Raw genomic sequence first — 24,811 nt, 5'->3', positions numbered from 1 at the left:
GAACATACATGTTTTCTCAGTTTCTACGTGTACATTTTGTGCGCGCAGAAAATGTGCTGACAAAAATTTGTGTTAAGCGTACCCCACACGGGCATCAATACTTCATCAATATCGGTATTTTTCGTCAAACTCATGGTTTTTCCTATGTATTTTTGGAAAACCTTTCGGTTAAGCTGGAGGTTTGATGAAATTTTTGACAAACAGTACCGATATTGATGAAGTATTGATGCTCGTGTGGGACCCGCTTTAAGAGCGCACTCAGTCGTGCTTCCACTGCAATACACTGAAAGACGCTTGCGGTTGAAATTACTATTCGGAGGGTCAATTTAAATGCATAACGCATAACGTTTTGAACTGGAAACACAATATGGTCCTACTTACAAAATAGATTCCCATTCGTAACAACACGCTTCGCTAAGAGATCCAAGACCAGATCTAGACTCCACTACACTCAGCCAAACAACCTTAAGATTTCTATACACGGTTGTTTGTGAAAACCCATTGATGGGTAAAAAATCATCCATTTTCGAATAGCATGTTTATCTGTCATAAAATGTATAAACTTATCAAAATAAAAAGGGTGAAAAAATACCCATTTTAATCATCCTTATTCAGCTTATAAATGGGTATTTTTTTACACTTTAATGGGTGAAAAAATAGTTATCAATAATTTTAGTCGCAGCCGAAGTGTTTTATTCGGAATTTTTAAGAAGTCTGGTATGGTGCGTATCAAGAAATAAAACAATGAAATCCCTAATTATTACAGGTGAAACCATCGATGGGGCCTGAAGGATATCTTTGTTTTCAGTGACCTGAGTCACTGAGGTTTTCAGTAGAAAGACCAGATGTGTTACACAAGATGTCATCTGCAAGCCTGTCTTCAAGGTTTCCGGAACTCCGGAACGACATCAAACTTCGCCGTATCTATTCTTGATGAACGCATCGGACGCACAACACTACCCCGGACCTGAAAGCCTTTCCGCAACCCTCAAATGGAGCCAGTTCTGTGGCCGCATCGATAGTGAAGGAACGCCAGTACAAAATGTTATCTCCGTTGACTTAAAAAAGCGATTATTACTTTTACAAATGTATGCCTAATGATATGTATATTTCGTTATTTATTGCGCAGTTCCCACCCAACTGGACCCCTTTCGCAGTTAGTATAAGTGCGGGATCGTGAATAAAACTGCGATTGTGCATCGAATCGTTTCGGTGTCTTCTGCGCACTTATTCAGCACTTTGTAATGCATAAGTGCGCAGAAGACACCGACACGATTCGATGCAAAATCGCAGTTTTATTCACGATCCCGCACTTATACTAACTGCGAAAGGGGTCCAGTGAGGTGGGAAATGCGCAATAAATAAACTTATAAAATTATTCTGGTGTAATTTTGGTTAATAATCCTCATCTATTATGAAAATCCTGAATAATTAATCCCGGTAAAAATCATGAAAATGGGTGAATTTTTACCCATTTCTTTTAAAAAAGCCGACTTTCTATAATGGGTAAATAAATACCCATCTTCTGACATAAACCGTCTTTACTATAGACACTACAGATTCCATAGACTCGCGGAGACATGGTTGAGCAATGCGATTTTAGTGTGTTTTGCCGTGAATTTAGAGTGTACCGAGCGAATATGACGTCACGCAATCCATTGTCGCTATTGAATTCGTGACGTCATGCTCGTTTGGCTACACGAACTGACAGTTCGTTTGGCTACAGTTGTCTTCGTCTTCGCGAGTCTATGGAATCTATAGTGTCTATAGTCTTTACCCGTTAATGGGTAAACAGCCTTTACCCATTAAATGGGGAGAGGCACTTCTAGCGAAAATGGGTGTTTTTTCACCCATTAATGGGTTTTCGCAAACGACCGTGTAAGGCCCAACTTATGAAACAGGCTTTAAATAATTCATAATGATTCGGATGAATTTCATAAGGTCACTCTATGACGTAAAATCGTCTCACAGCTTGGTTTTTATTCATGTTTAGCAACATGGTCGGTAGCCGTGTGGATAAAACACGGGCTTGGTGATCCCGACGTTCATGGATCGAATTCAGTCTGCATCATTTTAAGATTTTTTTGATCTTTTCATAAGTCTATCTTATGAAATTTGTCATAGCTAGCACGATCAATTTTCATAAGGTACTAGCTGTACCCGGCAAACTTTGTCTTGCCTACTGCGTTTTTTGATTGAAACGTCATCCAAGACCAAGTCCCCGAGTCCCCGGTCACAAAATGTATGGAAGATCGACTTTCAAAAACTCTCAATATTTCCATATTTTTTGCCTCATAAACCTCCCTTGGGTGAAAACTAACAGAACAAAACTTAGACGACCAAAATTGGACCTTCCGTTCGCAAGTTATGCGCGGTCTCACGTATGCCACTGCATTTTTATATATATTTTCTATATATAGATTCTTATGGCATCCATAAGAAAAAGTTATAGCAAATTTTCATAAGGTATTTCGATGAATTTCGCTAGTTTTTTTTCGCTGAGTGTATGATTGATCTGCCGAGAAAAGCGGCCATGACGACCAAATGTTTCCTCAGAGGTATTTAATGGCCAATAGGGTGATTTTATATTGCAATATCTCAATCATCACCGCCAACTTGATTGGAAATGCAGAATAGCAGCTAGTAGCAGCCAAATTTGATTTCAATGTCTCCCAGGGATCTAAACAAAGGCATAGAAGTAGTCCCGGAGCGAACCTTTTTTGTATGGAACGGTTTGTATGGGGAAAATTTGATTTTTTATGTGGCATCATTTAATAGTTTTACAATTAACATTTCTACGTCTGATACGTCATTCGAAAGGTTTGTAAGCAAGCTTTTAGAAACTACTTTTAAAAAATTTAAATTTTACATTTATGCCGAAGATATGCGAAGTCGAACATTTCATTCATTTTACCAAAAAATGGCAATGGCCTCATATTGCTGACAATATCTCGATAAGTATTAGGGATTAGCAAACTTATATTCTACACTGAGATGATTTTCTGTATAGTTCTTATGTGTGAAACTACATATTTTTTTGCAATTTGTGTTCACTTATAAAATATAAAGGGGACAAACATACTTTTTATGCCGTTCAGCAGTTATAAAGTTTATGTGTGGAATCTTATGAAATTTATTTGCCCTGACAAATAAAATTTATGCGTGAGGCTTATAACGTCTATATTATGGTTTCTTATAAAAATCATGATTTTAAATGAAAATGATAATTCAAATTATATAAATTAGCTCTTGTTTTCAAAATAAACATAAAAAGTATTTCTCAACATACGTATTGTCGCGCTTATCTTTTATTAGAGTCCTGCGGCGGTCGTACGCTCGCAAGGCATACCGCCGCATGACAGTCGCAAGGCAAAACAAAAGAAAAAGTGCTCCCGCCAAAAACAAAAGCACGTGGTTTTCGCGAAGTGACAGATGTTTTTGAATGTCTTTGTGACGAACGGCTAGAGTGGCTCAGTGGAATGAGTGTGCTTGCTGTCAAACTCCATACAATGGAATTATATACTTTTAAATCTGGTGATGCTGTTATGATTAGTGACTGTCGCGCTTATATCAGAAGCCAGAGGCAGATAATCGCCATATTCTGGTTTTTCTTGAGAGGCATAATATTACTATTTATATTCAATTCTTCGGAGGAGGCCAGCCCAAACGGTTAGTTTGGATGTTTGCGAGCTGGTTTCCATGGCAGGTATCAGGTAAAGGTAAAGATCAAGTGCTTGGGCGGATCCACACCGATGTACACGTTCGTTCCGTTGACCTCCTCGAGATGGTTCCGTTCGACATAGACAAAAGTCAACTATCTTCTTACGCTGCACCGGGTGCACCTCTCCGACCAGACGATTTCATCATGCTTTCGGATTGATATCGACCGGACAGTATTCTTTTGTATAGCGAATGAGTGTCCGAGGTTGGATCGATCCCGCACGTCGTTTTCCGATTACCGGATTCCACTGTGAGCCCCGAGATCAAAAAAGTTACGCGGAGCCCCGTGATCGAAAATTAGTTGTAACTAAATCTTCAAATGACTATATCTGAGCGATGGCTCAACCGATTTTCAATTTTTTTATGGATCTCTTGTCCGAATCCTAAAGTTTCAGATAATTGAACAGAAATCATTCTAGGGATGTTCAAATTTCCTATAGAAAAGTGCAACCGATACAATTTTTTTTTCGACGAGCTCATTTGGTCAACATATTTCAATAAACATCATATATCTTGGTGATTTAAGATAACTGAATGCAGATCGTAAGTCCAAAGAATAAAAAATAAACATCCCTAGCGCTCCCGGCACAGTGATTAGTTGCAAATAAATTTTCAATTGGCTAGGGTATGTGTGCTATCAGTAATCTCACGCTCCCATATTCATCCTAATAGGGTCCTAAAATTAAAGACGAAATCTCGCTTATATTGAATAATACGATCAAGCATGGTGTTCTAATCGGAATTGTACTTTACTCGAACTTGAAAAACAAAGGAATAATGAGAAAATTCGAAATAAGTAAAATGGTAAATAGTTCTACTTTTCATTTGAGGTCTACCTTGTGTGACTGAGCTCGACATTTTTCGCACTGGGATTTCGAAAATTGAGTTGTCCAAAAAATGTCTCACGAAACCTAATGCAAGCCTATCCATATACGTAAGCACAAAAGATGTTTACAAAGTTCTTACAGATAGATTAACACGGGAAATCTGAACACAAACCACTACCAGAGAAAATAGGTAGAGAAGCGAAGAGTGTGAAGCCAAAAAAACCTTATCGAACCGTCAAACTGGTATCCTATCGAACAAAATCAACAAACCTTGACGATTGCCGCATAATTCATGATAAGTATTGCGATCATTCGAAACACTTTTTTACCAATATTTTTAAATATCAAGGATATTACTGTAAATAACATTGATTCCTTAAATTGACAAAAATTGATCCTTTTTGGTATACATTTCAGATGATTTCTTGTTAATAAATCAACAGCATAAATCATTTTCTAATGCAGTACACGAGAAAGACACTACCCTCGATAGGTGGATTAATCTGTTTTTCGGTAGTTGCCAACATCCGAGTTACGAAATCAAAACAGAAAAAGTGTTGCCGTTCAGACGGCTGTTCACTCTTCGCTTCTCTACCTATTTTCTCTGACCACTACCACATAGCAATTTGGATTGGTCAATGTTCCTATCTGACAAACACGGTGAAAAAAAAATCACTCAAAGTATGTGTTATAAGCTAGGGACGAGACGAAAGGCTAAAAAAATAAAAATTATATATTTTCAACTACGGTTAATAAAAACGTCAAAAATTGAGTAAATATGTACTCTTGAACCATATATTGTGGTTTAAAACAAGAATCCCGATAGGACTTTAGGAGCCTATTGAAAACCAGCGATCACGGCACCGATTGATTCCGTTCTTTTTGTTTTCATGGGTGCTCACTTCTAACAAAAAATACAAAAATATAAAAAAACAAAGCAAACAGCGCTTCAATCCTTTGTTTTTCGTAGGATTAAAATAGGAGCCACATGCTTAATAAAGGAACCATTACCCTATATCTCAGCGATGACTCAATCGATTTTCAAAATGCTTTTATCAATCTCTTCTGGAGCAACATTTGAAAAGGGCTCAAGAGGTCTTGTGTCTTTTTTCGAAAACGCTCCGTAGGGCCTAATAGTAGCCCGCCCACGCAAATTAACACCGTTATCCGAAAGATCGATGTTTGCTCTATCTGATAACGGTCTTAGTTTGTGTGAATAAGCTGATGGGAGCTCAGGAGCGACGTGTGAAGTCATTGTTTACCAATGCTTGTATGCCCTTTTCAAATGTTACTCCAGTCTTGTCCGAATCTTAAAGTTTCAGATAATTTAATTGGAATTATTGTAGGGATGTTCAAATTTCGTTTATAACAGTACAATCTCTACAAATGTTCTTCGACATGCTCATTTGATTGTGAACGTTCAACGTCTTTCAGTAAACTTCATAAATTTGCGTTGTTCACATGAATATAGTATAAGAAAACTGGATGCATATCGAAAATCCATCAAAAAATATTTTGAACATCCTCTAGTGCTCCCGGCACAATCAAAAGTTGCAATTAAATTTTCAATTGGCTATATCTCAACGATGGCTCAACCGATTTTCAAAATTCTTTTGCTAGTAGAAAGAAATGAGAGTGCATGAGATGTTAACATCGATTCGATGAGCTGAATATTCCATTCTACGAGCCGATTTTATGAATGAATTTTGACAGGAGGTAGCGTCCAATGACCCGTGAAAATCAATATCATCATCAACATTGTTGTCACTTCGTAAAATGGCTCATTGTTTTATCGATGTTTCCTGACAGCTTCTTCGAGGTTTCTTTTGTCAGAGACGAACATGACAGAACGAATTACGATTTTCAAACGGTTTTAGATTCAAATTTCTTGCCAATCCTGAAAGCAGAGTTTCAGGTCAGATTGTCGATGAGTCGAGCGCCTAAATCACGTTCGTTTGTAAAATTAATACAAATCAATTTGAACGGCATGCATTGTTGTTGTATGCTAGATTTGTTTTTGTTTTACATATCATACTGTTCTAAAAAACTTTTGATGTAAATAATAAGAATATTGTCCGTGCAGTTGAATCCCGGAATTTTCGACTAGCGAAGATGGATTTTTCTCCAAATCCGTGCATCGGACCTAACTTCGGAAGTGGTGCGCTGTATAGCGGACCTGGTTTACTATACAGCGCACTACTTCCGAAGTTAGTTCCGACGCACGGATTTGGAGAAAAACCCAACTTCGCTAGTCGAAAACTCCGATTTTCAACTAAATTGAGAATACATACCACGAAATGCAGCAATGAGTAAAATCAGTATCAGTAAAATTATATAATACAGTTACGTTAGAATGCGAGAAATGATGAATTTGACTTATATTGCCCTGCCGGTTCACCTTAAGTCGCTGTCTCGGGTAACCCTAATTCCACACCGCAAGCATGCGCTTTTTAACGACGCAAATGAACGGATGTTTAGAAGCTAAATGATAACAATTTTGCAGTAAGAAAACGCAACTTACCGATAGTTGATTCTTAATCCAGTTTATTTGCTAATATTCACGCACTTTGGGCTTAATTTTAGAACTTCTTTTCGGATTATTCACTACCGCCACAAGAGGAAGTCGATCACTTGAAAACAGGAAGTGAACGTTTGTTGTTCACGGGCATCGCATCAGCCGATGCTGCGGAGAAAACATCGATTTCATTGCCTGCAGGGTTGTCTATCTTTATCTAGCGCAACATTTGAATAAGAAACAAGTAAATATTGCTCGTATCGTCGTTTACCTTGCGGGAAAAATAGCCCGCAAATTTAGTCGCATTAACCTTCCGTAACTCGCGCGGTTGACCACCTGTGTCGGCACCACGCTAATGCTGAGTACAAAAAGCGAGATTTTTTCAACGTGTTGTACAAAATACAACAGCGCGATCGCTCGAGGGTTAATCGTGAATACGAGCACACTCAGACAAATACCCTTAAGATGTCCATAAGGCCCAACTGAAACAGCCATTAAATAATTCATAAGGTCACTCTATGACGTAAAATCGTCTCACAGCGTGGCTTTTATTCATGTTTAGCAACATGGTATTCTCAAGCGTCGGTAGCCGTGTGGATAAAACACGGGCTCGGTGATCCCGACGTTCATGGATCGAATCCAGTCTGCATCATTTAAGATTTTGACGTAAACTACGTCTTACGGGAAGTACTGGGTGTAAAATGAAAATCTAAAATTTTGCGACCGTCACGAAAAATTGATAGGTTTTGAGCGCTAATAACTCAGCCGTTTCACGACCGATTTTCAAAATTTTTGCACCGATAGATCACAAATTTATCTACGCGTTGAAATAATTATAGCTAACTATTGATTTCCAACAGCAAACTATTGAAAATTTGGGAAAAGTGGACCCATGTTTTATCCAGCCAATCACGTGCGAGCACAAGTTTGCGATTTTTCGTCGAGCACCACAATAGAAATACACTAGAACTCTAATGGCGCTGTAGTCACTTTTCTCAATTAATTATTTCAATAACTTTAATTGCAATAATTCACTATTATCAAGTGTCCTTCTTGTAGAGGATCTTTTGTTTTGGTAAACAAAATTAACTTGACACTTCTAGTACCGCAGCTGACGCTGTAAGGGCGTGGCAAACTAGATGTTAGTCACACGAACAGTCCCGACATTGAACTTCTGTGACTAGTTATTCTACTAGCACCACCCAGTATAAAAGATTACTGCTTCTTCCCATCTTCCTCCATTCTGCATCGACTCCTCGAGGGGAACGCATCGGAGGAGAACAGCCCAGTACCTCCGTTTGCATTTTCGCTGCTCAGTATATTTCCACAAGCCGAGCACGGTGGTTGCCGACGGTCGCGCGTCGTCGCGTCGTCGTGCCTGGCCTGCTGCGGTACAAGTGGTGCTGCTGACCAGTCCAGAGTCATTCCGAGCGTGGTGGTAGCTGTCGGCGGTTGTGCGTGCGTCTTCGCGTCGGAGTGCGCGGCAGCACGAGTGGACCTGACGACCACACAGAGCAGTTTCTCCGTTTGCATGTTCGCTCAGTATTCTGTGACATGCGGAGCGCGGTGGATGTCAACGGTTGTGCGTCGTCGTGCGCGGCGTGCGGTGGAAAAATTGGAGTAGCCAGCCGGATGAGGACTTTTCATCGTCGGATGGAAATGATGTAAATTAAAACAGCCCTGTGTGGTATTGAATCAGCATGAGCGCTTGCACGCTGACGTCATCACTGTCTCCTTCTCTTTCTTTCCTTCGGCGTCGGTCCATAAAGCCGTCCTTGCCCTTAAAAAAAATTGAGGGCAATGTTTACAAATCGTATGAGAAATCGATGAGGTTATGTTTTTGATGCAAGCCTCTATTGTGGTTCGACTAGCCTTCCAACGAACGCCGGTAGCACATGGTCTGCCAAATGCACATCAAGCAATCTAGTAGGCGCGCAAACGGTTGTCGCGTCATCACTTCGCGAACGTCAAAAGATAAACACAAGTTACTTCCTGGGGGCACCCGCTTGTCCACAATAATTCCAAGCTCCACATTTGGCGATCCTGCCAGGAGAATAGCGGATCTTCTGGATGATGGCAAGCGGGTGCAGACCCGGATGAGAGTGCTCGTTTCTTTTAGTGCGGTTCAGTTTTTCTGGAGTGTGTGTGAAAAAGTGAGTGAAAGTGGAAAATTATCCGGAAGATCGGATGCCTAGAGCAAACGGCCTAGGCAGGGGTGAGTTTAGATGATTGTCTGGATATTGCTCTCCATAAACGAGTGTTTTATTGTCGGCTGAATAATTGCAAAAACTTTGCTTGACTTTTGGGCCCTGTAGCATGGTCAATTTGGCGATGTTTATCCTGCCAAAATTCGCTACAAAGAACGCTTATCAGTGTAAAATAACTAAGCGTAGTTTGCACATCTGTATGCGCCAGGCTCCTGACACGGCCTATATCAATGCATTGGAATCATGGTAGACAGGATGTCCTGGGCGCTAGTAAATAGCGCCCACTGTCAAATGCGAAAACATCAACAATTTTTTGTTTAACGTTTATTTTGGTTTGTTGATCAGTTTTTGGAATATTTTTTTGCACCTCTTATAATCACAAAACACTTCAAACTCGCTTTAATATTATTGTACGGTAAGAGGAGCATGCGATTAGTTGAATAGAGCAACCCAACAAACACGCATTGTGAATGTGATTTCGTGTGTGGCTCACAACATCAAACAAAAGCTACGTTTGTTGATTACACGCTCGTTTCAATTTGCACGAATATGAGTATAAGGCAGTTAGATGTTGGCTACGATAAATTTCATTGATGCCAGGGGCCTGGTATGCGCTAAAGATTACCATGTCTGATCGCTCACAAGCATTGTGGCGTGAAAATAATTCAAACTTTTACCATAGGCGAAACTACTGGGGGTGCCAGGAACCCCCTAGAATTTTACTGCACTGCTGTGAGATGGGGCGATGAATGATGAATGGATGAACTAATGAATATTAGTTTGTAGTGCACCCCCTGGTAAAAGTCCGTAGTTTCGCCAATGACCTTTACTCGGTAGTGCAAAATCGAACAGTTTGTTCAGGTTTGAGATAGTCGTCCATATTTTGTAGTATAAAAAAAAACAAGAAACCGACATTTTTCTTATTAAAAAAAAACCTGACAAAGAGCAAGGAAAGCTTTCACCTCATGCATGATTTCGATGCAAAAAGAAATGTCGCTTGTGACATTAAAAAAACTGAGATTTTGCGAATTTTTCTTATGAGATGGTCTTGAATGTATGTTTTACGCAAAGAGGGTTTCGTTCGGGTGTTGTGATTGATTGATTGATTTGTCTTTATTAGAGAGACTTTCAGCCCTTGGAGCACGGGTGTTGTGATTTTCTTACGCATTTCTGTGTGTTTTTATGACAACGTTTGGTTTGCTTATCAATTGAATTGGTTCTGTAAGTATATAAATACATGTGTGTTATACGATTTACGACAGTAAACTAAAGGTTTTACGACTTACAATACATCTGTTGTTATGTCAAGATTAATACAGTCGGAACCCGCTCGTTGAGCCACAACCTCCACCCAACCAACGAATCCGATTCGCTAGTTGGGTGAAGTGACAGCAGCACAAGGGGCATGCGCATTGTTTTTTTTTTTTAATCATTTTTAGGTTGGAAGCAAAAAGCAAAATTTTTCAATTTGTTTCACATTTAGAGCAAAACTGATACGTTTTGCAAGATACATATATGGCCAATGCGAGAAATAATTATTTTCACCCATTTTTAGTCGGTGAAGTGAAAATATAGATGTTTATGAAACCACCCGGACCAAAAGCAAGCACAAAACGCTTTCAATGATCGACAAAATAAAGATTACCGATGTTTTGCATTTATTTCGAAGTAATTGTACATATTCTTTTTTTTTTAAAGAAATATGAAATAGAAATTCTTTTCGATTATCATTAAAGTTTAAGAAACCAAAAACTCATTAGCTCGCCCCTCGGAATTACAGATTGGTTGTCATTTTCAGTTTGACATTGAATTATGACATCCAGGTACTTTTTAGTTGGCTGACAGCTCAACTAACGGGGCCCCAACTAAAAAGTCACCCAACTATTAAGCCCCCAACCAGCGAGTCATGACTGTATAACAGAAATTTGTTTTAGGATTAAAGATTATATAAATTAAACATAATTGTGCGAGTGAACACGACAAAAAAAAAATAGAAACTATTTATGACAGCAACGTGTTGAAGTGTCACAAACTTCTGAAGATTTCTTTTTTTATTTGATATTTACTGCACGGCCAGCGAGTTTTGAGTATGAGTTCATAAAAGCAGTCGAATAGACGTGTCAAAATGTGTCTCCATTAGATATTTTAGGTGAGCAGAATGCAGCAGTTGCAATAGTAGGTATGCTGTTTTTAAGTATGAATAAATAGCTGAAAACCAGTAAGCAAAATGTGGATAAATTTTCGACTGCTTGACTGCCCCTTTGCTGCTCATGCTGTCGAAGTGATTTTCAAAACCCATTAAAGAACTAGATAATGATCAACAATCAGGCAATAATGGAAAAGGTTTTATCTTAAACCATATTGCGAGTAAAACAAAAAAATCCTACACATCGAATGTTTCCGAATTACATTATGTTTCCGAAAGTCAGCTGAGTGTGATTTTACTCGTACCGCGCTACTCTTCAGTTAATCACGGATATGACTGTTTTTTGCTCATGCGTTTGTTTATATTGCTTCTGAACAATGTCCGGGAAGTTGGAAAGTTGGTATGAAGTTGAAGTATTTGTAGTTTGGTAAAGGTAACTGCAATGTACATTGTGCATATCAGTATATCGCGATGTATTTAATCTTACGTAAGACGCGTAGTGGTGTTTCAGCTCTTTTTCGTAATTCAACTGTCAATGGCAGTCTTAGTTTCGTGACCATGTTCAGTAATGTGAAATCAGCAAAACAGGTAGTTTTAAAATAAGATTTTGGTAAAATCAGTCCACAGCGCGTCCGGATGACCGCACTCTTACTTTTATTAGAAATTCTGTCTCATGGCGACAGTAAAAACAGTCCATAGCGCGTCCGGATGACCGCACTCTTACTTTTGTAAGAAATTCTGTCTCATGGCGACAGTAAAAACAGTCCACAGCGCGTCCGGATGACCGCACTCTTACTTTTGTAAGAAATTCTGTCTCATGGTGACAGTAACAACAGTCCACAGCGCGTCCGGATGACCGCACCCTTACTTTTGTAAGAAATTCTGTCTCATGGCGACAGTAACAACAGTCCACAGCGCGTCCGGATGACCGCACTCTTACTTTTGTAAGAAATTCTGTCTCATGGCGATAGAAAAAACAGTCCACAGCGCGTCCGGATGACCGCACTCTTACTTTTGTAAGAAATTCTGTCTCATGGCGACAGTAAAAACAGTCCACAGCGCGTCCGGATGACCGCACTCTTACTTTTGTAAGAAATTCTGTCTCATGGCGACAGTAAAAACAGTCCACAGCGCGTCCGGATGACCGCACTCTTACTTTTGTAAGAAATTATGTCTCATGGCGACAGTAAAAACAGTCCACAGCGCGTCCGGATGACCGCACTCTTACTTTTCTAAGAAATTCTGTCTCATGGCGACAGTAAAAACAGTCCACAGCGCGTCCGGATGACCGCACTCTTACTTTTGTAAGAAATTCTGTCTCATGGCGACAGTAAAAACAGTCCACAGCGCGTCCGGATGACCGCACTCTTACTTTTGTAAGAAATTCTGTCTCATGGCGACAGTAAAAACAGTCCACAGCGCGTCCGGATGACCGCACTCTTACTTTTGTAAGAAATTCTGTCTCATGGCGACAGTAAAAACAGTCCACAGCGCGTCCGGATGACCGCACTCTTACTTTTCTAAGAAATTCTGTCTCATGGCGACAGTAAAAACAGTCCACAGCGCGTCCGGATGACCGCACTCTTACTTTTGTAAGAAATTCTGTCTCATGGTGACAGTAACAACAGTCCACAGCGCGTCCGGATGACCGCACCCTTACTTTTGTAAGAAATCCTGTCTCATGGCGACAGTAACAACAGTCCACAGCGTGTCCGGATGACCGCACCCTTACTTTTGTAATAAATTCTGTCTCATGGCGACAGTAAAAACAGTCCACAGCGCGTCCGGATGACCGCACCCTTATTTTTGTAACCAATTTTGTCTCGTGGTGAATTGATCTATCATATGGTCTGACGTTGAAACTTCTACATTTTGATTGTTGTATTATTGTTGTTCCATCAGAATCTGACCGAAGTATTGCATTTTTCATTCAAAATTTTCTTTGCCTCGCTGAGTTATATGACGTTTTCTCCCAGCGAAAGCTTACGCGATACAGCAAATCGCTATATCTCACACTAACACAGAAAAAAATCTGTCAACAATAACAAAATACACATGCATTTTCAGCGAAATGCTCTATTTGCATGACAACAATCCACTCCCACAGCTAACGGATGACCGCCGTCAAATATCAGGATTGCCAACTGTCCGGCGACTGCTGTCAAATTTCTTTGTCGCCGAATCTGGCACTGGGTCTTCGGCGCGGAAACCCAAAGGTGGGAATAAAATTTTGGGGTTTGCGCGCAATAAATAGACGGTTTGACATTTGCAGAAGATGCTACAGTTTAAGAATAATACTCGCAGAAGATACGCCTAAGCGAAGAACTGTGAGACTCGGATTGCATATTTTGGTTTGACATGTAGTCATAAATAGTAAACTTTAATATTTGTGTATTACCTAAGCTTTGCAAGTTTATCGTGATAATAATCCGTGTTGCTGATTGAAATGCGAAAGCTGCGCATAACTTCCACCACGATCAAAAAAATGTCGAACAGGGTGGTGTCGTGATTCAGTTGTGCGACGTCTGGGTTAAAAACAGTACTATAAAACAAGTGGGCGCAGGTATTCAGCAAAACTTTGCTGATGACAGACGTGAGTACAGTAGATATATATATATATATATATCACCATTCAGTGCTGATCGATTATCAATTCTGTTGATACAAATCAAATAAAACAGCAACGACATCAAAACATAAACAACTGTGGAAGGCCGAAGTTCAATTTTTTTCAATTTATTAAAATTGATCGAAAAAAAATCCTGAGAAGAGAGAGGATGTGTGGTATTGAATCAGCATTGTGGTTCGACTAGCCTTCCAACGAACGCCGGTAGCACATGGTCTGCCAAATGCACATCAAGCAATCTAGTAGGCGCGCAAACGGTTGTCGCGTCATCACTTCGCGAACGTCAAAAGATAAACACAAGTTACTTCCTGGGGGCACCCGCTTGTCCACAATAATTCCAAGCTCCACAAGCCCTTCTGTGGGCTATAAAACTGTCCCACAAGAGAGAACGGATAATTTTACAGGTTACGGTTTCAAGTGAAATTACTATGCGATGGCTGTTTTAAACGGAAGGAACAAAATCAGCAAAATTTGTACGACTTGATTGAAAATTTGTTCAATTTCTTCAACTTAGAAAAATGGTTACTTTGATGAAGAAAATGAGCATTGTTAAACAGTGTGGCCAAATTTGATTGTATAAGTACTTTAACCGTTTAAAATCTGCAATACTTAACCATGATATTAAATTATCTATATATATATAAAAATGAGTTTGAAGTCCCTTTGAGGCAACAAAACTTACGAACGGGTGAACCGATCAGGATGACTTATGCAAGGTTTGATTCGTATTCATGGTGGCTGTGTTTATATGCAGAAAAAAGTACGAAAACCATTTGAAAAAGTATGAAAATTGTGAAAATACTGATTTTTGATGAGCCGGGAACAAATTCAGCGTGATCAAAATTAAATCAATCTAGAGTGCGTTGCTGCGATGACCTTAACAGTTGCCAAACCATCGCAGCTTGGCAAGACAAAGTTTGCCGGGACAGCTAGTTATTTATAAGTATTAAACGTTTAATAAATCTTGCTACCAATTTGCAAAAGTATGATTTGCGTATTAAAATGAATTTGATGAACATTAATCAAACAAATATTGCAAATAAATCCTATGGCATCACTGATTCTTACCCCTCTCTCATCGAACCAACCACATTCGAGAGGGGAACACGAACCGCCTTGCCGTATAAAAGCAAACTGCTTCTTCCCATTTTCTCTTATTCTTTGCCAACTCTTTGACGGGAACGCATCAGCGGAGCGCTCAGTTCACTTCCTTCAGTATGCTTTGGCAAGCCGATCGCGATGGTCGAAGGCGGTTGCGCGCGAGTGCGTCCGCTTTCGCATCGTCACGTTTTGCACAGCATCGCCTCGCAAACTCACTATCGGAGTCAACGCCACCGTCGCCGTTCTGGATTTCGCAATCGTAACTACCGAATTTCACCTTTAGTAAGCAATTAAATTTAAACAGCCCTTATGAAGGCTACAATTCTATATTTTCTGCAAGAGTTGATTCCGAATTAAGTGAAGACATGCAAATGCCGACATTTTAAAACCATCTACTACGCGAGTGCGGTAAAATTGCATGAAATGGGGTACTTACGCTACCACGGCACTGGAAATCTAAAATTTTACGACGGTCTCGAAATTATGTCAGAATTTACACGCTAATAACTCAGCCATTAATACATAGTATTATTTCCAAATATTTCATATTAATCGATTGGAAATGTATGTACGTATCATTTATGACAAATAATCAAAATTATTGATTTTCAACAGCAAACAATTGAAACCAAGGGGAATGACATATCCTTTTCTAACCGGAATATCCGCATTTATCCGTTTCTAACCATCGCTAACCGTTGCTAAGCGAGCTGCTAAGTGAGCAGAAGTTAGACGCGGTTAGCGACGGTTAGAAACGGATAAATGCGGATATTCCGGTTAGAAAAAGATATGTCATTCCCCTTGATTGAAACTTTGGGAAAAGTAAGCCGATGTTTTAACCAGCCGATTGCGTGCGAGCACATTTTTGCGTTTTGCCGTCCAGTGAAATTCTTCTCATCTTCCATCATTCGTTCATGACCTTTCTAGGGGATTGCATTGAATCATCGCGTTTTCCAATGTTCCTCCACAAGAATGAACCGAATAATTTTCTAAGGAAGACGAAGCGCCGGGTCACAAATAACGTCAAAATCGGCACAGTCTTAAAGCCGGAGTAGTGTAAATATAATTGTTTCTTGTAGCATACATGATACACTCCATATAACGTCGGTTTCCTGCATTAGGAGCACAACTCAAAATTTGTCATTTTTGAGATTTTGATGGCAAATGATGAAACACTATGTAAACTATCATCTCACAAAGACCCGTTCCGAAATTCGTTTAGAAACGCGAGGTTTGTGCATTTTTGCCAATTTTCCGCAATAAAGGCACAACTCAAAATCAGTCAACTTTTTCAATAGTCGTTGAAAAATAGTTGTCCAAAATTCATGAAACAGATAGTCCTTCAGTCCCTTCCCATGATACAACAATTAGAATTCGTTTACTTTTGTCAAATGATGAGAGAAATAAGTGAGCTTGCAGTAGGTGCTTCAAGATTGCCAATTTTCAAACGCTCATACTGAATATTCACATTTTTTGAGTTGTGCCCCTAGTGCAGGAAACCGACGATAAATTTACAAAAGCGAGTTGATCGGAAATTTCCAATAATTTTCTTAAGCTTAGAGAAATTGCAAGTTTAATGAAGAAATGAAGATTATTTCTCAACCAAATTTCAATTAGTATTATGTCTGCAAAAATCCAAATTCTCTGTGCCCATGTTTGCCGCAAAATCTGGAAGAAAGCTACTACGATTTATAGAAATTCTTCGATAAATAATAATATATAGGCAATTCCAGTCATCAAATTAGCAAAAGCTTAATGATTTGTATTTTTGATTGATGTGTTTGATTGCAAAGTAAGCTGTATGGCATTACTGATTCTTACCCCTCTCTCGTCAAACTTATTCTTCTTCTATTTATCAAACCAATTCTTCTACTTCTTCTTCTTATGGACGTCCTAAGACAAAGCCTCGTCGCTGTTCTGACTTTTGCTGCCAAAACAATGAAGTTTGTTGAACTCACGTGCAATAATTTGACTGAATTCTGGTTCGAACAGCCTTTTCAAGGGCTTTATCAATTTTCTGAAACAGTAAATGGCAGATTTTCCGATAAAGTGACGCTGGTCACATACGTGTCAAAACTGCCGAATTTTTAAACCTACTATAGTACACTAAACAAAATGCAACAGCATTGTGCGGAAATTAAACCGTGTCTTTTCATCTGGTCGTGTCTCTGAATCTAGCGAGTGCGCTTTCTTCTTGCGCTACCATCAACGCAGTTCTTCTTCTTCTTATTTATAGCTCTACGTTCCCACTGGGACTTGGCCTGCCACGTTTCAACTTAGTGTTCTTTGAGCACTTCCACAGTTATTAATTGAAGGGCTTTCTTTGCCTGCCATTGCATGAAATTGTATATTGTGAGGCAAGTACAATGGTACACTATGCCCAGGGAGTCGAGAAAATTTTCTCGACTGGAACAGGAATCGAACTCGCCGTTTCCGGATTGGCGATCCATAGCCTTAACCACTAGGCTACCTGGAGACCTCTCAACGCAGTGTATAAGGGATTTCCGCCGGCTTCGCTTAGGCTTCAAACTGTGGATAACTGACACTGAGGAAGATTACAAGTGGTAGTCGATACGCGTATCTGTCAAAGGATAAGCAAAATAGGGCGGGATTAAAAGGTACAAAATTTATTATGTACACTCATTTCAAGAGGGTATTCTGCCTAGAGAGTTCGAAAAGTCGGTACAGGTTCAAACTATTTTGTAATTATTTCCAATACCGGAATTCTCAAACTTGCAGAATTTACCTGGTTTCTTATGATATGATTATTTTTATTGATTCAAACTATTGATTCAACCAATAACAAACTGCTTTACGTAGTTTACGTCATGCGGTTGTGTCTTGTACACGCCCCTCTATTTTTTTTTTTGTTCTTTTCATAAGTCTATCTTATGAAATTTGTCATAGCAAGCACGATCAATTTTCATAAGGTATTCTCTTGGGGCAAGACACTGTTCAAACGGGAGCAATTCTGAGAAACTCTGAGCAACCTATTTGAAATATTTCCATTGAATTTCATTGTTCTCCTTCAGCACATGCAACACTATTGGATTTGAAACTGATGCCAGGTTACATTTCGGTGCAAACGGGAGACAACCTGAGGAATTGTGAGGAATTCTGAGTAACATTTCGAACTCAGATTTTCTCTCGTGAGCTCTGTCTTGCCCCTAGGGTATTCTTATGTCATCCATAAGAATTATTTATCCACTTATCCGCGAGCGGTCATGGCGGCGGCGGGCATATCCAACCGGTTCGGATTTTGACGTTTCTTGGGGGAAAGTCAAAACAGTTTCATTCTCCTCCTCACCCCTTCACCCACCGTTCGGTGGCGCCAACCGATTGCGATCCCCATGAAACGTCAAAATTCAAATCGGTTATTTGTGCCCGCCGCCGCCATTACCGCTCGCGGATAAGTGGATAGCAAATTTTCATAAGGTATTTCGATGAATTTCGCTAGTTTTTTCGCTGAGTGCATGAATACACCGGAAATCAACCCAAATATAGGTTCTTTCCACTCATATCGGCTCTTCCGTGCGAGAACCCAAATTTGGCTATACCGCGTTAAAGCTCTGGGTGGGTAGTTTCCGTTTGATCCCGGCAGAAAATTGCAACCCATCGCAAAGTTCTTTCTACCTAGCGTTGACTTTCGAAGTACCCTAGTGGGTTGAAATAAACCCACTTTTGGGTAAACGGCAAAAAACCCAAATTCGGCTTCTCGCACGGACATTATCGGCTAGGTAGCTGCTTCTCGCTTTGTTTTTGACAACATTGCGAGCGGGAGAGCGAGGAAACAACCCACTACAGGTCGGACTCGATTATCCGGGTGACTCCAAAATTATTTCAGCCCGGATAATCGAATCACCCGGATAATCGAGCCATGCTTCTTTTCTTTTATTTTTGATGTTCTTCAATCAAAAACTGTTCGTTAAACATAGAAGCTAACATACATAACGTTGTAGTACCTAAACTCAACGTCTTGTATTATTACAACCATGTTTTTTAAAAATGAAATTTTAGCTAAAAAATGTGAAATAATAAAAACAATTTTTAAATAGGCTAAACCCTACTTTCAGGGGCCTGTAGCATAATGAAAATTTTACTAATAATATTAGTCTTGTAGCTTGTAATTTATAATTTTCTGTTGCATAAAAATACTACAAGTACAAGTTACAAGTCCAATACTACAAGTCGGTTGGACTAATATTATTAGTAGAATTTACAAGTATATGTTGCATAAACAAACTACAAGTATAAAATATTAGCTATGACTTGTACTTTTGATTACAAGTCTCAAAGGTCTTGTAAAATAATTTACAAGTTAGATTTTAAGTATTGCAGAAGTCATATTTAGTTTTGAATATATCGATTTACCATTTTGATGAACTCAAAAGATATTATTTATCTAACATGTCAACCTTAATTCCAGTTTTCGACGATTAAATTTGGCAGTATGTATTCGAAACTCATTGAAGAGAAAATTGCGTTGATGTACACTTTGTATTCAAAAAATAATTTCTGCTGAGTCTCTCAAGTTCTCCAAAGTTTCTACAATACCCATCTTTGATTAGAGGTTCTTGGTAAAGTTATATATTATGGTCACTGCATAAGCACAGGTAAAGTTGCAGATGCGAAATAAATTTGAATCAATTGCTTGTATTGCGCATCATTAAGCTAATCAAGAGCTACAATATACATACATTAACTCGAATCGAGTTGCGACATATAAAAGTAGGTAAAAGCTTAATTTTTGCATCCCAGATCACTTAGGATTTAACAAGAAGCATAATACATGTTGCTAAATCTTTATACATTGTTTTTCAACCAGTACCAAGGGGAATGACATATCTTTTTCTAACCGGAATATCCGCATTTATCCGTTTCTAACCGTCGCTAACCGCGTCTAACTTCTGCTCACTTAGCAGCTCGCTTAGCAACGGTTAGCGATGGTTAGAAACGGATAAATGCGGATATTCCGGTTAGAAAAGGATATGTCATTCCCCTTGACCAGTACTATTAAATCTTTGGGACATTCTACTAAAAATCTAGGTACTTGCAGTGCCATATTTTGTAAAAAAATATTTTGCAAGAGCGGCCGAAAATTATCCAAACAGCACATGCTTTTCTTCACCTATCGTATAAAGAATGCAAAACTTCGAAATAAATGAAGTTATTTCCGGATGTTACGCGGAAAATGCAGAATATAAACAAACATCAACTGCCATTTCAAATTAATAGTGAACTGTCGGATGAATTTTGACAGGTAAATGAACCAAAACAACTTGTATTTTCATGGTCACTAATATTACAAGTGCTAATAATATTAGTGGAAAATTGAGCCTTTATGCAACACAAATTATTAGCACTTGTAATATTAGTACTTGTAACTTGTAACTTGTAGCTAATATTATTAGCCTGATTATGCTACAGGGCCCAGGTGTTGTATTTGATGTTTATCACATTTGTTGACATATTGTAATCTAAAAATTAGTAAACAAAGCAAAAACAAGCTTTTCCCCGGATAATTGAGCACCGGATAATCGGGCCCCCGGTTAATTGAACCCCCGGATAATCGAGTCCGACCTGTACTAGGTAAAAAGTTCAAGCGGTTTACTTATTTTTGCGTTCTTTTAACGTATTTTTAGGTAACCTGTATTTTTCGTGTACAAACTAGCAACACGGCCAAACCAGTGACCCGAGCCTAGTGACCACTATCGCTGTTTGACGCAAATTTGAGTAATTCCACCAAGGGGAATGACATATCCTTTTCTAACCGGAATATCCGCATTTATCCGTTTCTAACCATCGCTAACCGTTGCTAAGCGAGCTGCTAAGTGAGCAGAAGTTAGACGCGGTTAGCGACGGTTAGAAACGGATAAATGCGGATATTCCGGTTAGAAAAAGATATGTCATTCCCCTTGAATTCCACGGAGGTGCGGGATTGCGTCAAAAGAACTTAAATTTGGGTTGATTTGTAGTTCCGTGTATCCACTTATCCGCGAGCGGTAATGGCGGCGGCGGGCACAACCAACCGATTCGAATTTTGACGTTTCGTGGGGATCGCAATCGGTTGGCGCCACCGATCGGTGGGTGAAGGGGTGAGGAGGAGAATGAAACTGTTTTGACTTTCCCCCAAGAAACGTCAAATTCCGAACCGGTTTGATATGCCCGCCGCCGCCATTACCGATCGCGGATAAGTGGATAGGCCTTTTCAGCTGACAGGTTCGTGTATGCCACTGTTTACAACTGCCGAACAAAGGCGCAAACGCTAAAGTCTCGTTTTCATAGGGGAACTGCCCGGATAAAAACTAACCATAGGGTGTATGGTGAAAACCATTCATGCACCATACAGTGTACCAGCTACAATAAAGTGTATTGTAATGAAATGGTTCGCTATACTATACATTTACATTGGATTTTTATGTATCAATATATTATACTGTTTTTCTTACGTTTGAACCATTCACTTTTCCGAAACATTATTGTTCCATGAATTTTTAATTATTAAATTATTCAGTTTAAGATTTTTTCCGTGCTTTGTTTTGTTGATGTTTGTGACTTTTTTGATGCAAAGGAAAGGAAAGAGAAAAAAGTGAATAAGTTTGGAATAAGTTGAAACATCAATTTAACCTTTTGGAATCGATTTTTTTCGCCGCTATCGACGCAACCTCGCTGGTGTCGAACACGTTTGTTATGCTCGGTTTCATCGCCGGGGTCATATATGACCCCTCCGGCTCCAAAAGGTTAATGCCAATAACATGTTTAAATCAGTGGTAAACCAGATGTCCTAAGAACTGCAGGTCCAAGCAGGGATCCAAGACATATGGCGGGCTCGAGGGCGGGCTAGGTGTGTAGAGTGCGATGAGAGAAATGAGCCATTTTACGAGACGTTTCCGATCAGCTGATCGCTCATTTCATTGAATTGATATTGATGCAGCCACAGTCAATAACCGATCCTGGATTTTGATGCTGACCTCAAAAACATGGCCGCGTGACAAGAGGCTGGTTCAACACTATTCTTTCTGTATTTGCATTTAGGGGAGTTTTCTCCTCTTCTCTCATGTGAACTTGCCTTCGACCACAATCGAATCAAATGCGGTTGACAAACTTTATCTTTGACGTAGAGCCATCTTTAACATATGGACTGGCCTGAACACTGAAATGACTTTTTAACCTATCTTATATTTGAATCGAACTTGACAGTTATCTCATGAGTTGTTATGTATTTCAAACTTTAGTCAAACTGGTGCCTCAATATTGCAATAACGGTTAAGCACGCTGTAATGATACTTATGTACCTCGTCACCCACTTCATGCAACTACATTAGTGGTCTAATAACACTTAGCGCGCTCGGCATAGTTCCATCATGCCGCTCAAAGTGTTGCCACAAATAATGCTAAGTTTGCAAAACCCGGTTATCTGGCTGGTGCAAGGGGAATGACATATCTTTTTCTAACCGGAATATCCGCATTTATCCGTTTCTAACCGTCGCCAACCGCGTCTAACTTCTGCTCACTTAGCAGCTCGCTTAGCAACGGTTAGCGATGGTTAGAAACGGATAAATGCGGATATTCCGGTTAGAAAAGGATATGTCATTCCCCTTGGGCTGGTGGGGCATGGGAGCCTACACGCTAAGCTCAGTTTACCCATAAATGTGTAGTTCATTTACCCATATTTGAGTTTTGCATGCAAAACCTATTTTATGGGTAAATTATACCGATAAATATAGGTAATGTTTACTTATATTGTGATCAAAGTAACTTTACCCATATATGGGTAAATTATATTTACCCATATTTGGATGAAAAAATAAAAATGATTGAGCGGCAAAACTCGCAAGTGCTACGTATTTTTTGCGAAGAAAGTTTTTAAGATTTAAAGTTGAAGTTTTATTGTTTAATCCTTGTTTAATCGCGGTTCAGTGGATAGCCCAACTGTTGTACAGGCCAAGGAGGTGAGTTTTATGTTTACTTATCCAGAAAAGGAGAATTTTCGCTAGAATGTCATTCTATTTTTCTTTCAGCTTGGAAGCTGTCGCCAACATTCCGGTGAACACCAGCCAAAGTGAAAGAGGTCCAAATCGGCCCTTGTGGACGCGCTCGGAATGGTCTCGCGGAACAACGATTTGTCTTGGAGTTATTAGGTCCGTCGAGACAACTATCGGTGTCCCCGTCATGTTAAATTGCCCGGTCCAACGGAAAACCCCTTCAGAACTGAAACATCACCGTCTACCCCAACGAGAACTACACTGGAAACGTCCGGGTCCGGCAGAATAAGCTCCCGGTAAGGCTCCCGGATTAAAACTCTCAATGATAGCCTGGTAACTTGGTCAAGGAAGTGAGAATTAAACACACCTCCAGAAAAGGGAGAAGTCCAGCTATACCGTTCTTTTTCTTCCACTTTTTCAGCTGTCGGCAACTTTTCGGTGTACTCCTATCGAATTGAAGATCGGTCCTTCTGGACGGGCTGAGAATGGTCTGATGGAACCGTCTTGCTGGAATCGCCCGGTCCGGCGGAAAATCCCTACCGGAATTAAAACGTCATCGTCTACCCCAGATGAGGTTTTAGAGAAGATGGGCGCCGTAGAATTGTTCCCCATATCGTAAACCAGAGAAGAACACGGAAATAAGAAGGGCTTACCACGTGATTAGATATAGTAACTTATTTAATAAAAGATAAAACGCATTATTTTCATGTTTACTTGACATTTATCCGAAATGAAAGATTTTGAACTTGGCCTCACTGAATATCCTCCCTATAGTTTTTGTGAAACAGCTTTTTTTTACCCAAATATGCGTAAAATTTCCTCAAAATTCAATAACTCATATATGGGTAAACATTACCTATATTATTCATAGACGCATTATACCCAAATATGGGTAAAGTGCCTTTACCCATAAAATGCGAATGTGCACTTTTCGACGATTATGGGTAAACTTTACCCATATTTGGGTAAACTGACCTTAGCGTGTAAGCTTCAACTGTTAATGCAATCAGAGACTACTCAGACTTAGACGTGGGCGATCCTATATATGAAGGGTTATCCAAAACGCTCTGGAGAATTCCTAAAGCGCATTCTAATAAATCTAATAAGCCTAAGATGCCATTAACAGGAGGAAAATGGCAAGATAATATAACAATATATGGTTTATGTAATGTAAAACAATTCAACATAACAAAAGAGAACCATTCCAAAACCATTTGATTAAATGTATAACCAGTAGTGAAATTACAATTAAAAACAATTTATTTACGGTACATTTTATTGTTTGAAACCATTCATTTACCATACAATGTACGGTATATTCAAACCCACGTAATCAGTATTTTGAACAATTCATTAACAATAAAATGTATGGTTTTGCAAAAAAATATATATGGAGAAACATATTTTTTTTTATTGTTACGATACTTAACAACCTGTATAATATATTGTAAAATCTTATTTACAATTCACGGTATGGTGTCCTACATTACATCTTATTGTTTTTGTATTTTTATTTTTACAGTGGTGTCTATTGTAAAAATATGGTTCTCAATAGTACTGTTACAATATAACGTTCGGTTTTTCTACTGTATTTTTTATTCGGGTGTCAATGGCCCGAGAAATCAGCTGATAAGATGTCAAATGAAAAGGCCCATTTAACACAACATTATTTTTAGTGTAAGTA

General features: G+C 39.3%; 1 long non-coding RNA gene across 2 annotated transcripts; it reads left to right on the top strand.

Moving 5' to 3' along the window:
- Positions 1-22,771: 22,771 nt before the first annotated feature.
- LOC109403296 (uncharacterized) lies at positions 22,772-23,825 on the top strand. Of its 2 annotated transcripts, XR_002128384.3 has the most exons (3): positions 22,772-23,094; positions 23,164-23,477; positions 23,549-23,825. It is a non-coding gene; the product is annotated as an uncharacterized LOC109403296 (long non-coding RNA). The 2 variants fall into 2 exon arrangements; XR_009998727.1 differs by having other exon boundaries at positions 23,164-23,825.
- The last annotated feature ends 986 nt before the right edge of the window (positions 23,826-24,811 follow it).

Source organism: Aedes albopictus, chromosome 3 (genome assembly GCF_035046485.1).
Source record: "Aedes albopictus strain Foshan chromosome 3, AalbF5, whole genome shotgun sequence".
Classification (NCBI taxonomy): Eukaryota; Metazoa; Arthropoda; class Insecta; order Diptera; family Culicidae; genus Aedes; species Aedes albopictus.
This window is presented reverse-complemented; position numbering and strand designations above follow the sequence as displayed.